This window comes from Chelonoidis abingdonii, chromosome 3, assembly GCF_003597395.2.
Source record: "Chelonoidis abingdonii isolate Lonesome George chromosome 3, CheloAbing_2.0, whole genome shotgun sequence".
NCBI lineage: Eukaryota > Metazoa > Chordata > Testudines > Testudinidae > Chelonoidis > Chelonoidis abingdonii.
In genome coordinates this window covers 208,504,482-208,521,268 of record NC_133771.1, presented here as the reverse complement: position 1 = coordinate 208,521,268, position 16,787 = coordinate 208,504,482, and the positions used below count along the sequence as shown (strand labels likewise).

Here is a 16,787-nt window from a genome sequence, read left to right as displayed (position 1 = left end):
TCTGAGCAATGCCAAGGGACCAGTGGGAATTGCAAGATCTATATCCAGCAAATGGCTAGGATTTTTAGATTTCCACTGGCACACCAAATTCATCTCTAGTCTTGGCAGGTAGCCAGATACTGGACAATAAAATGTAGTTGTTTTAAATACCATCTTTCTTCTTCACTTTAATTTGGACATGATTTTTTATAACCGCTGTTGTGAACCTCTTTAGAAATTGATTCTTTTACTGCTAGAAGGCATCTTGAAATCCTAGTTTTTAAATACTATAAGGCATTAATCCCTAACTCCAGCAGTTCATGAAATGACAGCTGCTAACATCATATTACAAATAGTGTTTGTGGGATGGAGGGGGAGAGGGATAAGATGGTTTAAAAAGATATGATTTAAAGTCCAGTATATTATAACTTCTCCTGGCTAGAAACACTTTGGCCATATGAAAACTCTCAAGATCTGTAAGAATTTTTCAAGAATGTGTTTGAAAAAAAAAATAAAAAAAATCCAGTACCAGCAGAACTATGATTAATGCTGTTTTTGATATTAATCTTCCAAAATAGTGAACCATCCCAGTATTGTATGTTCACATCATTACAGAAATCGCCTTACTGCTCTGCCTGGAATTTCGCTGCAGCCTTTCCACTGAAAAATTCCTCCAGTAGTTTGTTTAGTAACAGTATATTTCAGTTTGCAGCATACTGTACAGCTTTAAAGTTACAAGTGGAGACCACGGACAGATTTTAATGTTGTCTTTGGTGGTTCGGAAACCTAAGCATCTCTCCATTTACTTTCTCTGTTTATTTTCTTTTAAAATGTAATACTCAAGTATTCAAAAAGAGGTAGGAAATGCATGTTTACAGTCATTCCTGCTCAATTGATAGCACTGTCATTCATTTGTAAATGAGAAGATCATGGATATGTATCTAAACATTTCTTTGTCTGAGGTCTCAGGAGTGAAATTCACTGAGTGCAAAGGAACAGGGGTACTTGTGGCACCTTAGAGACTAACAAATTTATTTGAGCATAAGCTTTCATGGGCAAAAACCGACTTCATTGGATGCATGCAGTGGAAAATACAGTAGGAAGATATATATATATATATATATACACAGAGAGAGAGAGAGAGAGAGACACACACACACACACACACACACACACACAGAACCTGAAACAATGGGTGTTGCCATACACATTATAAAGAGAGTGATCAGTTAAGCTGGGTTTCAGAGTAGCAGAGAGCAGAGGGTGTCATCTAAGGGCTGGTCTACACTACGGGGGAAAATCGATCTCAGATACGCAACTTCAGCTATGTGAATAACGTAGCTGAAGTCGAAGTATCTAAGATTGAATTACTCACCGTCCTAACGGCGCGGGATCGATGTCCGCGGCTCCCCATGTCGACTCTGCAACTCCGTTTGGGATGGTGGAATTCCGGAATCGATATAAGCGCGTTCGGGGATTGATATATCGCGTCTAGATGAGACGCGATATATCGATCCCCGAGCAATCGATTGCTACCCACCAATATGGCGGGTAGTGAAGACGTAGCTTAATGCTAACTCTAACCCTGTTCAGGGAGGTAGGAGGGAGAAGTTCCCAAGCAGTTGAACCTCTACTCATCCTGCTGTGTGGCTCCAAATTTTAGGATGGCAGCTGAAGACAGGCTGGTTTGGGGGGAAGTGCCATGTTGAAATCGAGTGTCCCTACATATGGTGCGTAGGTATGTGTGTGAAGAGGGACTATCTGTTATTCTAGTCTGTAGGCTTGATTAGTGACTATGGAAGGTGGCCTGTCCTCAGGTTGAAATATGAGTGAATTGCATTCAGCCCAACCCCTGCTTATTTGTCTTAGTTCTTAGTCCTTCTGTCCATTTACTTAGGCATTGTGCAGGAACTTACAGCTGTATGCAGAAAGCACGCAGTATAAACTGAAATAACTATGCCATGAAGTACATGGCATCTCAGTTATTAATCTTGTCTGACAATTTTTGTCCTCAGTTAAACCAGCAAGTTTTTTTTAATTGAACAATACCATTAACACTTTTTTGCACAATTCTTACTATATAGACTTTAAAAAGGCTTAATATATGTAAACAATCCATATCAGATATTAAATGCTTAAATGCATAATAATGAAATTTACAAATAGCCATAAATTTCTACCAATTAGCAAATAATTAGTATGTACGGTAGTAGTTTGTAAGGCCCAAAAATAGTTCCATGATCATAAACCGTTACTTCAGTACTGGCATGTGTATTACAATCAGCAGCATTCAGCATACTGTTATATACATTAGTGAAGTTTTGTAGATGCTTATTTTACAAAAGGAGGACTAATAAATTAAGTTGCACTGCAGCAGGCAGATGCCTGATACTAGTGGTCCACCATGGTTGGTCAAATCAATAACACACTTTTAATTTATGATGATGTAGTTAACCACAAGCACGCACACCCCCAAGGGCCGCAATTCCCATTTGCTGGCCACAAAACAGCCTCTTGGTTTATCTCGGCATCCGATTGCAATTAGCATCATATAGGCATGGCTAGGCCGCCATATCACTCATTGTTAAAGTGTATTATTTAGAAGTATTGTTAAATACGTGCTTATGTCTTGGGGCATTATATATATATGTCTTTTATGTTTTGATAATAACTCTTCAAAAATTATCATTTATATTGTCTGCCTTCCCAGAAAGCTGCCGGGAGGGGGAAAGGGTGGTTGCAGTTTTTTCTACTGAAAAGTTGGAGCTTAGTTTTTGTTTTCCAGGGGACGAGGAAAAGATCAGGGCTTTGGAGCTGTACTCCAGCTCCAGGCAAAAACCTGCAGCTCCACTGCTCCAGAGCTGCTCCAGCTCCGGGCTCCACTCCAAAGCCCTGGAAAAGATTACCCAAGTTTTCTCCCCGTTTACTCCTCCTTACAGTCAATGTATATTGCTAGGATCTTTCTTTCAGTGCCCCAAATTCTCAAGAGGCTGATTTTGCTGCCTCAAGAGCCTGGGCAGATGCAGTCGGATGTGGGTACCAATGATGCCAGCATCTGTTACCGAAGGGTTGTTAGGTCCCTGATTGAGGAACTGTTTATTGGCATGGACAGACTTGCTAATTATTGTACAGTCCCTTTCCATAGGAAAAGTTAGTTTTCTTCTAGGGGGGGAAATTCTCAGCACCGTTGTGATGAGGCAGCTCCTACAATTAAAGTCAGCTGACATTTATTCTGGAAAGACTACAAATATGGCAGTGTTATTCAAGTGCTGCTTTCTGATCTTTATTAATTATTTAAGATGCTTTACTAATGTTCAAATCTATCCTGGCACAATACAGTGGGAAATGGTGTGTGTGATCCATAGCTTCTAACACTATCAGTTGTGATTTGTCTCTTTTCCATTAAGAGACATATAGCTAATGCTTTCCCATGATTTAACAAAGGCATAACCAAAGCTTGTTTTTAAATGTTTCTCTTGATACCATACATTTCTGGACTTTCAAAGGGATGTTTTTTCAACAGGAGATTTCAGTAGATGGCACCAGCCTTACTGATCTGTTTTTTTATTTCACAGAAGGAAGACTTTCCCAGCACATCTGTCTAATCCGTCCAGTTGTTTAATCAGCCAATCGAGAGCTACTTTGGTAAGTTACCTGGTTGCAGGCTAGCAGTGATAACTGACTAACAGTTGCAAATATAAAGTTAATGGCTTTTGTTTTGCTTTTTGTTTTATATAGAAGTTTAAGCTTATGATCTGACATATCACCTTTTTCTTCTGGAATAATCATCATGTATTGGTGAATATGTATTTGTAGATAGTATTGTATGGAGATTTTATGTAGAACTGAATGAGAAAGGATCAGTGAATTGAGACAGAGGCAGTTTCCAGGTAGTCGGGACTCTCATCGTACAGAGCTTTATAAAACAATGCCAGTAGCTTGAATTGCACCGGGAAGTGAATAGGCAGCCATTGCAGATATTCTGTATTCCCCATGGTTGACGCTGATGAACTGGTGGGCACCTGCATTCTGCAGCAGCAGAAGTTAGAGTAGCTGCCCCAGCCAGACGTGAGGAAATCTCATGGCAGTAGTCAGAAGGTCGGGATGGTGTGGATGACCACCTTGGAGGGAGAGGTTTAATTATGAAGCGGATGGAAAACCATGCTGGGCACCAGTGCTGCCTGTGGAGCCATTGAGGAGTGAAAAGCGCTCTCTTTGCAAACTGCCATAACAAAGGGAGGGCACTACCCCTCAATAAATAGGAATGCAACACAACTAAGGCACCTCTCCAGCTTTCTCTCGGTTCATACTGACCTGAGTACCTGCCTTGTGAAAGCTGAGCTAACAAAGGCCCAACCAAATCATCCATCCAGTTCTGGCTGAGACAGACAAAGTCCGTAATTAAAGGGGTGGTTGTGACTTTATGAACCAGTGACCCCACAGTGAACATCATGAAACTATCAGGATGACAAAACCCATGGGACTAATAAATGTTGACTACTTGGCCTGTGTCTGGAAGAGCTCTAATTGCCTAGTCTCTCTATGCCGGTCGCAACGGGAACCAGAGATTTCAAGCACCCAGACAGATCTCTTTGGTCTGCTGTGACTTTATCTCATAGCAGCATTACTCAACCTGCTCAGTCACCTTCCAGTATCTGTTGCAGGGGAACAGCTGCCTGGCCAGGAAAAGACTCCCAGGACAAAGTGTAAATCCCATTTATTACCTCTAAGTGTCCATAGCCAGGGAGAGAAGAAATCCAGGATATTAAAAAAGAATTAGCCACCTTTCCTGATGGTTTCCAAACCATACCTGCATCTCTCTCTACATGCTGAATAGCCAGGTGCCCTATAAACCCAACCCACTCATGAAATTGTTTAGATTGGTCCTGATTAATCTAGTAGAATTAGGAAGAGTCTCAGTAGTCACCACCACTGCCCTAACATGCAGACACTCTTTCCCCCAGGAGATGCCTACTCTGCCTAAACATTCTAGAATGCAATGATTAGTCCCATCAGAACCCTGGTCCAAATGGACCCTCCTCTGCTGGTTCCTAACCAGTCCAACAAATCTCTGACTCCTGTCGCGGTGATGACGATGGTCCTAAATATGGCTTTCTGCCCACGCGTATTTTGCTGGAGACTCCAGACAAAGCTGAAAGCTTTGGAAAACAGGTGTTGAAGGAGGGAAGCCAATGGAATAAGACCCCCTTCCCACACTCATGAAATTGTTGGCCACACAAGTATCCTAGTACCAAATCCCTCTCATTTCACATCCCCATCAATGAGTCTACCAGAAAATACCAACCTCCTCTTTTCCACCCATGCCTTCCAAACAGTGGAAGTGATACTCTGCACTTAAATCAGGGATAGGAAGGATTGAAGAAATATATCCTTTTCCTGGAAATACAGCTGGGACTGCGGTGCAACAAACCCCGTTATTCTCACAGAAGTTGTGAATGGATGAATTACTTCCAAGAGATAAAGTAGCCAGCAATGGCCCAGCCACTGTGGAACAGCAGTCAAAGTCTTTCTTTGAATTCAGGTAGGATCTGATGAAACACACCCCTTCCAGAAACCAGATGAATAGCAATGAATGAGGCTCTAGTGGAGCAGTGAACTTCACTGGAATCCAGGGGTGTTCTTGTTTAAATGACAGAGAGCAGATGAGATGGGCAGTACTGCTTGCTGAATATCCATGTGCTATTCTTCATCTTTTCCTGAGTAGAAAATGCACCACTTCAGCCTGTCCATCCAGATTACCTCTCAGAATCATTGGCATTGTAGGTGATTGATAATTTTCCTGTAGCATTCTGAAGGTTAGAAAAATGCATGGATACCCAGGAATGCCAGAATAATGGGGAAGAAGGAGGGGAGGTAATAAGAAAAAAACATGTTGATTGCCTTTCAAGGCAAAATGTATACACTTGCATTCACATTCTTAGTGGCACTTACATTTTCCAATGTGATTGTGCTGCATTTCTGTGTATTGTAATATTTTAACATTTTGAATTGGTGGGACTTTGCATTTTGATAAGTTTCTAATAAATGACAATTATTAAATGTTGATTTCAGTATTTCAAATGGCAATGTTAGAGCATAATTGGTAGCAGTGGGTTGCAGTTTCTCCTACACAAGTGACAATCAATAGCATCTGTCATATTAGTCCTTTATTATTATTAATTTTTTGCTTTCATTAACACCCACAGTGCACTTCTGCTATATGAACAAATAGGAATTCACGTTCCTTGCCCTGGGGAGCCTGCGATCTAACTAGACATGTTCAAGATCAGACATGTAGTCCACGTATTAGAACTAGAAAAATTATAAGAATCCAAATGACCAGTGTTCTCTTCTAATCACTACCCTTCCCCTCTCTTCCCCCCACTAAACTATATTGGACTAATTAATATCCACTTACAATTTGTGTTCCTTTTCCAGTACCTATTCTGCTACTGCCAGAGTTATTTGGTTTTCATGTGGATCTGCAGCTCTGTGAATAACACTTTCAGAAGTACCTAAATGAATTTAAATCTCACTGACTTGCAATTTCAGTCATGTAGGAAGTTTTGAAAATTTTACTCTGTGACTATTTGGAAATCAAAAGAAGTGTTTTTTTTCCCCCACATCTGGTAAATATTTCTGACACTTCAGATTTTTCTCTTTTTCCTTTGAAGGCCATAACTATATAGCAGTTGAATAGACTAGATTTATCTACATAGTCTCTTAGAGATTGAAAACCTGAAATCGTTTGAATAACTCTTCTAACACTATCACCTTCAAAGATAGGACTTCAGTGAATATCTCCAATTTTGACATCGCCTCCCCATCAGAAGAGACTGGGTAGATGCGCAATAACCTATGCTAAAGTTTGCAAACAAATTGCAGAAGCTCAGAAAAGCAGGGAGTTATAAAGAACAAACTGCCATTCTCTATGGAGTTCTCAATAGTGTTGAAATAGGCAAGTCACAGGAAGGAGGAAAAAAGGAGTCAGAAGTAAGATTTCTTCTTCAAGGGTAAACTAGGCAGATATAATTCTTTCTGGAGCATTTTTTTTAGGTACATAGGTAGATACATGCTGCTTGTTGTTACTGGCTTGTGTGGGTGGTTCTTAGATCGGAATTTGGCCCTAATTATTTACAATTCAGATTATCAAAAGTGATTCTATTTGACTAATTTTTTAAAATAGAAACTATGTCTAAGAAATAGAAATGGAAGGTGTGTCTGAATCCGGTGCTATCCCTTTAACAATGTTTTGGGACCCAGGAGGACCAAATTTAATGGACTGCGTAAGCAATCTTGATAACCATTACTGAGGAGGAAGTAGCTGGTTTTGACATTTTTACACTCTCCAGTTTCTTAACATGACACCTCGTTTGAACATCCCCTGTGTTGAGATAGGCTTTTGTCACTGACAGCAGCACCTTCAAAGTGTAAAAACCTGCCAAGGAGACTCACTCCTTGCTCTTAGAGTTGATATGGCTACTTCAACTTTTCATGTTCTGTATGTATATGTATCTCCTTACTATATGTTCCATTCTATGCATCTGAACAAGTGAGCTGTAGTCCACGAAAGCTTATGCTCAAATAAATTTGTTAGTCTCTAAGGCGTGTGACAGACCCAAACCAGTGGGGTACAGGAGTCTGGTAGAGGGCAAATATACTGGTCACTGGATGAGTAGTTTTCAGTTCCCTGAGTGACCAGAGCAGGGGCTGCACTAGAGTAATCAGGAACCTGCTAGAACCAATTAAGGCAGATTAGAACACCTGCAGCCAATCAAGACAGGCTAATCAGGGCACTTGGGTTTAAAAAGGAGCTCACTTCAGTTTGTGGTGGGTGTGTGAGGAGCTGGGAGCAAGAGGCACGAGGAGCTGAGAGTGAAAGGGTGTGCTGCTGGAAGACTAAGGAGTACAAGCGTTATCAGACACCAGAAGGAAGGTCCTGTGGTGAGGATAAAGAAGGTGTTTGGAGGAGGCCATGGGGAAGTAGCCCAGGGAGTTGTAGCTTTCATGCAGCTGTTACAGGAGGCACTATAGACAGCTGTGATCCACAGGGCCCTGGGCTGGAACCCGGAGTAGAGGGTGGCCCCAGGTTCCCCCCAAACCTCGCAACTCCTGATCAGACACAGGAGGAGTTGACCCAGACTGTGGGGAAGATCACTTAGGTGAGCAAATCTGCCAATAAACGCAGGACCCACCAAGGTAGAGGAGGAACTTTGTCACAGGTGCCACAAGTACTCCTGTTCTTTTTGTGAATACAGACTAACATGACTGCTACTCTGAAATCCTTGCAGTAGGGGACTAGTAATTAGTAATCAAATATGCAACACTGCATCACAGCTGAGACCTGTTCAGAAGAATAATTAGGTCCATGAAAATATTAGAAGCAATGACAGATATTTAAGGTTGATGTTATTACAGGAAGCCTTCGCATACGAGTTTATTGCTTAGTTTGTTTAAAAGGTTTAATTTCACCTGTTTTATGTCTGATGCTCTTTTGCTTGTTAACTGCCACCCTGTAAATTGAAGGCAATGAATGAACGATGCTGTGATACATTATCAGTGTTACAGCATGGATTGCCTACCAAGAGCTGTCACAGTGTTGATACAGCCAGTGCCTTTGCTTAGGAAGACTAAATTTATCACCTTACTGTGTAATTTTTCTTTCCTTAACTTGAGCCTGGGATCTTGTGTCTCTTTTTTATAAATGGTCAGAGGTTTGGAAGATTTTTCTCTCCTCCCACCCCCCCTTTTTTTTTTTTTTTTTGCTCTAATGTGTAGTGGTTCATTGTTCTAAAGCAAAAACAGATGTGCCATTTTCTTAAGATGGTGGTTGGGAGATGCTACCTGGTAATGTAGTGTCTGTCTTTCTGTCTTCCTTCCTTTCCCCCAGACCTTGATATACTCAGCTTCAAGCAGTGATTGGGATTCTGGTTGCAGAGCTGGAGGCGGTTAAGTACTTTACAAAAGTCTCTAGAGGGAGAAGGAACCAATGTCTTGCCCCTTCCAGCTAACTATGGAATTACCAAGGTATTGGCTGAATCTCAGTTTCTTATAGCCAGAGGTAACAGCCACGGGAAAGGAAGGAAAGGTGGTTTAAAGTGGGCCAAATTTGCAGAGTTTGAAGAAAGCCTCATGAGCAGCTTATTTCTGTAGCGCTAATCTAATGTACCAAGTCACTTCTGGCTGCAGGTTTTTGTATTCTTGACAAGTGTTAGAGACAGTGTGTTCCCATGGCTTGGATTCATGAGGCTGTCATAAAAATAATGAACACTTTTTGGGAAAAAAAAGCGTATAGGTAGAAAGCGGGACAGTGGGCTAACTGCTGCCCACAGATATACACATGCAATTCCTCTGACATCAGTGTGGTTACACGTGTATCTGAGGACAGACTCTGGCTCAGTACTGATAATTAGCTAACCTATGTTATTTCCCCTTTTTGACCCTGCGGCTAGTCCAGGTTTGGGACCCTGTGGGTATTCTAGCTGATGGTAGAAATTGGTGGTATTCAGGTATTTATTTGATGCAGTTTTGCTTATTTACAAAGACTGTTTGAAGTCCTGTGTCTCTAGGGTGACCTGATGTCCCGATATTTGGGGCTTTGTCTTATATAGGCACCTGTTACCTCCTTCGCCGTGTCCCGATTTTTCACACTTGCTATCTGGTCACCCTATGTGTGTCTGAACACAGAAAGAATCAAATAGCAGGAAACAGCTTCTTTAGCTCACAGCGCCAAGAGCAGTTCTTTTCAGCCTCCATCCCCAAACCAAAAAAATATCCAAGGTTTCTTTCAGTGCTCTGCAGGCTGCCTTTCCCGTTCCATCTGTTTTGTCTCATCTCAGTTTCTGTGTGATCTCTCTTCTCACAAAAGTCTCTAGTGGGAGAGGGAACCAATGTCTTGCTCCTTCCAGCTAACTACGGAATTACCGTAGCGTCGGCTGAATCCCAATTTCTTATAGCCAGAGATAACAGCCACAGGAAAGGAAGGAAAGAGAGTTCACATCCTTACCCAAAACAATACACTCATAAACAAGAGGACCCATGAGTCGGATCAATTCATATAGCCCAGTGGCATCATAAAAATATCAAGTTAATTAACCCCCACATCAAAGTCACATATGGCGGCCACTCAGATGTGTCTACCAACCAGCTCCTTAGCGATGAGGAAGCCAAGGTGAGCCTCGCAGCATGCCCTGAGTATTGTTAGCAAACACAGTCTTACATACGCGTAGGGCCTTGATTCTATAAACCTTGGTGACATGAATAATAATTATTTTAATACATTGTAGTAGCCCCTAGGAGCCCCAGTCATAGAGCAGGACCTCACTGTGCTAGGCACAGTACAAGCAGAACAAAATATGGTTCCAGCCAAAAATGTTTATGATCTAAGTAAACTGGCTTCAGTGGGATGATTTGTACAAGTGAGCATGAGGAGGAGTGGCCCTGAGTAATTAAGGGCCCGATCCTGAGAAGTGCTAGTTGAAAGGGAGTGTGTGTGTTTTGCAGAATTGGGTCCTATATTTCTTTTTGTACCTCTCTGTGCTGCCAAAAACAAATGAATCAGTGCAGCTTAAGTAAACACTACACTTGTATTACTGGATCTGCAGAAAGGCTCTGGGTAAGCTTGAAAGCTTGTGTATCTCACCAACAGACATTGGTGCAGTAAAAGGTATTACTTCACCCACCTTGTCTTTCTAATATCCTGGGACCAACATGACACAACAACAGTGCATACTACATCTCTGTAAGTTATTAAAAATATCTGCCCGCTTCTCTTTTCTTTTTCTTTTCTCCTTTCACACGTCGTGAAATAATTGTGTCAATTTTATGCTAATTATCAGTAGAAATTCATAACAGCCCCATAATAAAATTCAACAGTGGAGGTTTATTCAATATTACATACAATTTGCATCCAGACAAAAGTCAGAGAGATCTAATTTTTAATGCATAATCATTTTTTTAAACTTGTCCTTAAGAAGGCAGATTAATTCACATGTATATGGTGTGTGCGTGTGTGTGTGTGTGTGTGTGTGTGTGTGTAAATATATTTTCATTATAGAAACATAAGCCTGCTAGGCAGCTTGCCAAAAAAAAAAGTTAATGACCTTTAGTCTATTTTTTTTTGGTCTGTTACCCTCTCAGTTTAACTCAGCATGAAACGGACCATTTGGGGATAGATTTATTTGCTAGGTAAAACATCTCTATTAGGGTAGATACCTTGACGCCAGAGCAGGTTGCTTAATCATGGTGAGTGGCTGCGTTGGCATGGCAAAGGGAAGAAAGCATGATCCGCCTGGTTGCACTCCGGTGAAGAGGGGTGTTCCCTGCTGATGCCCGAAAGTAAGGATTAATAAACTTTTTATTGTTATCCCCAGCTGGCTTCCTGCAATGATATAATGCTACACAAACTGATAGTAGACTGTATTAATGCAAACATCTTTCTTCTAGCCCGCACTACTCATGTATTTTAAGGATCCTTTTGTTTTTCAAAGTTGGTATCTTAGTCTAGGGAAGTTCAAATCCCTTGGCAGCAATGTATAGCTGGAAGATGTATGATAACAGATCTTTTCCTGTACTTCTTTTGAGTTGATCTGGGATGACAGTACCTATTTCAGGCCAGCGGTCATTCTAAGCAGGTTTCCATGGAGATTAATGATGTCATAGAGGAACAACATCTGAATGTAGTTTGCTAAAAAGCAAGCCTAGGTTGTGTTCTGTTGGAGAAGTAAAGCCTGTGCCTGTCAGAAAAAGAAAAGGGGAGTCCCGGCTTTCCTCTGTAGTGAAAATAATCTCTGAAAAATATTTTCTCACTAGCCTAGAGCTTGTTATTCGTCTGTGCTGAATGTGTGATGCAGTACAGCTCATGCAGTGTGGTTGTTTTCATACAGTTGATCTAAATATTGTAAGTAATTATTTCAGACACGGGACTCTGCGTTACTAGCAACTCTTATCATCTGCTTTAGTTTTGATCAGTGTTCTTTTTCATGATATATTCTGTGTGGTCTCATATATTACCTTATTGAGCCGGTTGGATTTCGCTGTGTGCTCTGAATTGCCTTTTGTTAGGGATGATACCTAGGTTTTCCCTTAGGTGTATTTACAGTGTCATGAACATCAGAATTATAGAGTTGTTCACAATCTGCTCGCTATTCTAATGCTGAAGTTGCAATGGAGGTGAAAGAGCAGCAGGAGGAAAAACAGGTGAAATCAGAAACTTGAAGCACTGTACATTTAATCCCAAATACATGATCAAGAAGTTTTGACCTCAAAATGTGACCTACAAGTACTTGAAAACTGTTACATTTGTCTGCGAAGTTCTGTGTTAATTAAAAAAAAAAACCCGTTACTCCATCATGGAGAGATTACAAATAATGAATTGAATGTGTTAAAATGATACTAGTAGCAGTAAAGATAAGTACTATTAATGGCTGGGATTTTTGAAGACACCTAAAGGAGTTAGGTGCCTAATTCCTGTTGAAATTTAGTGGATTTGTTGATTTGTCCCTATTCCAGGTTGATTAGCAGTTCCCTGTCAGTCAAGCACAGGTATCCAGTTGTTGCCGTGGATTTTATGTGACGTTCACCTGACAGAATGCACCCTGCTCCTCAGTTCATTCCACAACCAGAGGGTTGGTTTGTGTTGCTTGAAAGACTCTTCCAAAGATGAAGGTGTCACAAATAAAAGTAAAAGTAAGGTTTGATTTTTGCCTCTCTCTCAGTTTTGGACAGGCAAGTATAGGAAAGAGGACTTTTAAAAATAAATAAATAAAACCTGTATGGGTTTCTTGTAATTTTTCAGTCGTCTTTGTGCTAGGCTTTGTTTTCAGAATGTGAAAATTATTCTGTACTTTGCAGCTGTGCCTACAATCCCCAGTTGAATTTGAGGGGCACTTTATATACACTTAATAAGAGACAGGCCCTGCCCCAAGCTGTTTACAATCTGAATAGAAAAGACACATAAAGATTAGTAGAACGTAAGTATTTTCTGTGGTCTACAGATGGGGACTTGAGTCAGGAAGGCAGATTAAGTGATTTACCTAAGGTCACACAGGTGGTCTCTGGCAAAGTCTTGAACGCAGGTCTCCAGAGTCATAGTTAGGACCTTGACTGCAAGACCCATGGATGCTTTTGTGGGTGGGATATGGCTGAAATATACACGTGATAAAATGATGTAATTTGCAGGATAAAGAAATGGATTCTGCAGATTTGTAGCTCACGTCTGCAAAGGAGTGTATCAGCCCTTTAAGAATAAAGAGGGACAAGACCGCATTTCAGGGTGTTAGACTAAAGAGAGGCTCAGAAAATGGCCTGGTAGGGGAAGAGAAGTAGTAGTTCTGGGGAAATAGGAGTTGGAGGAGGGAAGGAAACCCCCAGGACACTGTTCAGGATCAGGAGCCCTGTAATGTAGGGCTCCCCTCTCTTCCAGCCAACTGGGAAGGAGCTCTTGGTAGAAGGCACTATATAGACTGCCTTCTCCTTCAGAACGGGGAGAGGTTGACAGGATAAGGAAGGCAGGGCCAAGCACCAGCCAAAAAAGGGGTAGGACTGGCAGCTTTGTGTGGACCAGACTGACAGAGAGAGAGCTCTAGGCGGTGGCTGAAGAACCAGCACTAAGTATGAACCATGGAGTTATGAACATCGTCTTATGTTGGGAGCTCATTGAGGACAGTTCGGATTATTTTATGATTAGGGACTTGGAGGACTATGTGAACTTTATTTGATATTAAACCAGTCTTGGGTAGGGGTGCTGTGAGCCACAACAGAGAGAGTATGGAGTCCTTAAGGAGTCTACAAGAGGGGACTGATAGGGGCAGGTACCTGCAAAATGACCCCTGGCCACTAGAGGGCACTCAGTAAGCAGCCATCTAGCTACAGAGTATTTCTTACTCAGATGAGTAATTCCATTGATGGCTACTTACATGAGCAAGGGACTACTGATAGGACTCATGATTTGCGTGATGAAACATCTAAACATTTGCTCCTGCACAAAGAGGGGGCCCATTTAGGCCACTAATTCTAGAACTCTAAACCTGTGTGACACTAAGGGTACGTCCACGCTACCTGCGAGATCGGCAGGTAGCAATCGATCTATCGGGGATTGATGTATCACATCTCGTCTAGAAACGATACATGGATCCCCCGAACGTGCTCCCGTTGACTCCGGAACTCCACCAGGGCGAGAGGCGGAAGCGGAGCTGATGGGGGAGCCGCGGCCGTCGATCCCACCCCTTGAGGATGGGAGGGAAGTCGAAATAAGGTGTGTCGACTTCAGCTACGCTGTTCCCGTAGCTGAAGTTGCGTATCTTACATCGACTCCCCCCCCACCCCGTGTAGACCAGCCCTAAAGGGCAAAATGTGTGCTGCATGCCACATGTTATACTGCATGCCACATGTGCTGCTACTTCTAGGTGCAAGAGTGTGATATAGTAGTGGGGCAGCCAGTTGAGTGCAGAATTTTAGCTTTAAGTAGAATTTCCTTTCTTTTGTTGCCATTGTAACATTGCTGCTTTCTGTAAAAACACATGCACAAACACGTGTAAGCAAAATAGCTCAAGTAAAGATGATAAAAAATGTGAACTCTGATTTCTATCTGGGATAGACTCCTGAGTATTAACTATGTTATAGCCTTGTCTTAAAAAAATATTAACTATGTTGGATGGTCCAAAATGGTTCCTGCTTCTGAGACTTGTTGTTATTTCCTCATTGTGTGTCAAGGCTGTTTTTGCATACATGTATTATGGACCCAGTACACAAGAGGCACAACTCCAACTATGGAGAATTTTTGAGAGACCTTCTGCAAATAGTTCACAAGGCCATGCACTCCACAGCTGATGTTTCAGTATGAATAGTCTGCTTTTGTATTTTCTTTATCTGTTAAACAGATGTTTATACCATTTGAGATAACTGCTTATTCAGAAACCAGCCAACTACACTCTTAGTTTTACATTTTGAGGCGGGGGGGAAGCCCCTTCAGGGGAGACCTTTTGTGTCAGATTTCCACAGCAAAGGACTTTTTTCCCACTTAAGGTCTAAATTTCTGAAAAATGAGATTAATACAGCAAGAGAATAGCCTACATACTCAGTCTAACAAACCAGCTGACAAGACCCTCTGATAATCAGGACAAGTTAATACATTCCACGTGTTCACTGTTCCAGTTTTTCAGATTGATTACTTTGAAAAATTAAGTAAGTTTCCATTTGCTTATCTTAATTTTGAAGGAAATGTTTGGTGCTGTCAGGCAGTGATGCTGCTGCGAAGAACAAAGCTGAAATAGTTTTTGATAATGTCCTCTGAGGAGTAGGCCACTGCTGTACATGTTATTTGAATGGAGCTGCTTGTTCTTACTGGGTTCTGAGCACTTTCAAAAAATCTAGCCACTTCATTCAGGTGCTCAAATGGGAACAGATTCTTTGGAAGTACTTGGTCCCATTTGTAGGTGCTGAGTGATTTTAAAAATCTGGCTCTTTACGTACAATATTTAATCTGTGTTTAATTGTTGTATGGTAATATAGCAGGTGCGCAAACATTCTTTACTGTGATGTTGCAGCTGTCATTTTTTGTGTAGCACTTGATTTAAAGAGACTGTCCTGGGATTACCTACTGTCATACAATACGTTCATTTGAAGGCCTAAATATCATGAATTAGTGTCTAGATTTCTCTGTCTCACATCCTCAGCAGCAGTTGTCTCGCTGCAGGAATATAAGCAAAAGCATGCTAGGTTCAGACTGTAGCTGTGTTCTTGGGAAATTAAAGTCTAAGATAATGCTTTGTAATGTGTAGTAGTGCTGAGTTACTTCTACAATTGGTAAATTGGCATAGAAAAAACAGTGAATGTAAAAGTGTATGACTGCATATGCTCTCTTCTTAAGCACATTTCCTCATGAGTAATTTTTCATATCCACTGAATCATGAAGATGGTTGCATAATTGATTGGCATTTTACACATAAGTATTTTCCAATCCATCTAAATTCTTCCCTTCAGTGATGACTTCTGACTTGGTTTCTGTCACTAACATGCCATATTTGGCAATGTTTTGGTATGCTAAATTTACTTGAATAATTGTCTGACCAAGTATAAAGTAGCTGCTCAGCAAATATAGAGGAAACAATCACTGAAAATCTGCAGCTCAGCATGACATCTTATATTGTTTTCTGTAGTTTGCCATAGAGGAGAAGAGTGAGAGAGACAAATTATTCCATATAGGGTTACAATATCTTATATACCAGGTAAAGTAATCTGCTCAGTGTTTTCATATGTATTGTAAAAAAAGGACCAGGCTTACTAAACACTTAAACACTTCACTGGGTTTTTTCCCCCCTAACAAACACAGCAGAGTTCATTTTGTACTGATTTTATACAAAAGTTGTGTTTAGTAGTCAGGTTCATGTTTATGAAATACAAGGAAGGGAAGAACACCAGGGCAAAGGCTGCTCTCAGTCCCCTGGTAAGCTATAATCTCCTCCGCCACACCAAATAAGCAAATAACTGCGCCAAGACTTCAACAACCTGCTGGCTCTTTGTGCATCTGAGGGGAAATGCTTCTGGGTATTGAGTAGTATAGTCATCCAGTGCCAAGACATAGCAGTATCCTGCGTGAACGTGCTCCAGAGGACTCATTATGCCCATGGCTATCAGGAGAAAGGTACATCTATTATTGGTAGTGGAATAGGGGGTACTTGATCACTTTTCTTTTCTGGGGCTATCATCTGGCTTTCAGAACAAGCTCTAATACAGTCATATGCCTGCTGATAATGCCACACCAATAAAAATGTCTCACTACTCTAGCATGTGTTGTTTTTTTTTCCTTT

At 41.2% G+C, this 16,787-nt stretch overlaps 1 protein-coding gene across 4 annotated transcripts in view; it reads left to right on the top strand.

Moving 5' to 3' along the window:
* PLCB4 (phospholipase C beta 4) overlaps positions 1 to 16,787 on the top strand; it is a 331,632-nt gene that overhangs the window by 118,423 nt on the left and 196,422 nt on the right. For all 4 annotated transcript variants that reach the window (XM_032800134.2, XM_032800138.1, XM_032800137.1 and 1 more), the window contains exon 3: positions 3,555 to 3,624. The gene's annotated coding sequence lies outside the window, so the exon portion shown is untranslated. The remainder of the gene's footprint in view (positions 1 to 3,554; positions 3,625 to 16,787) is intronic.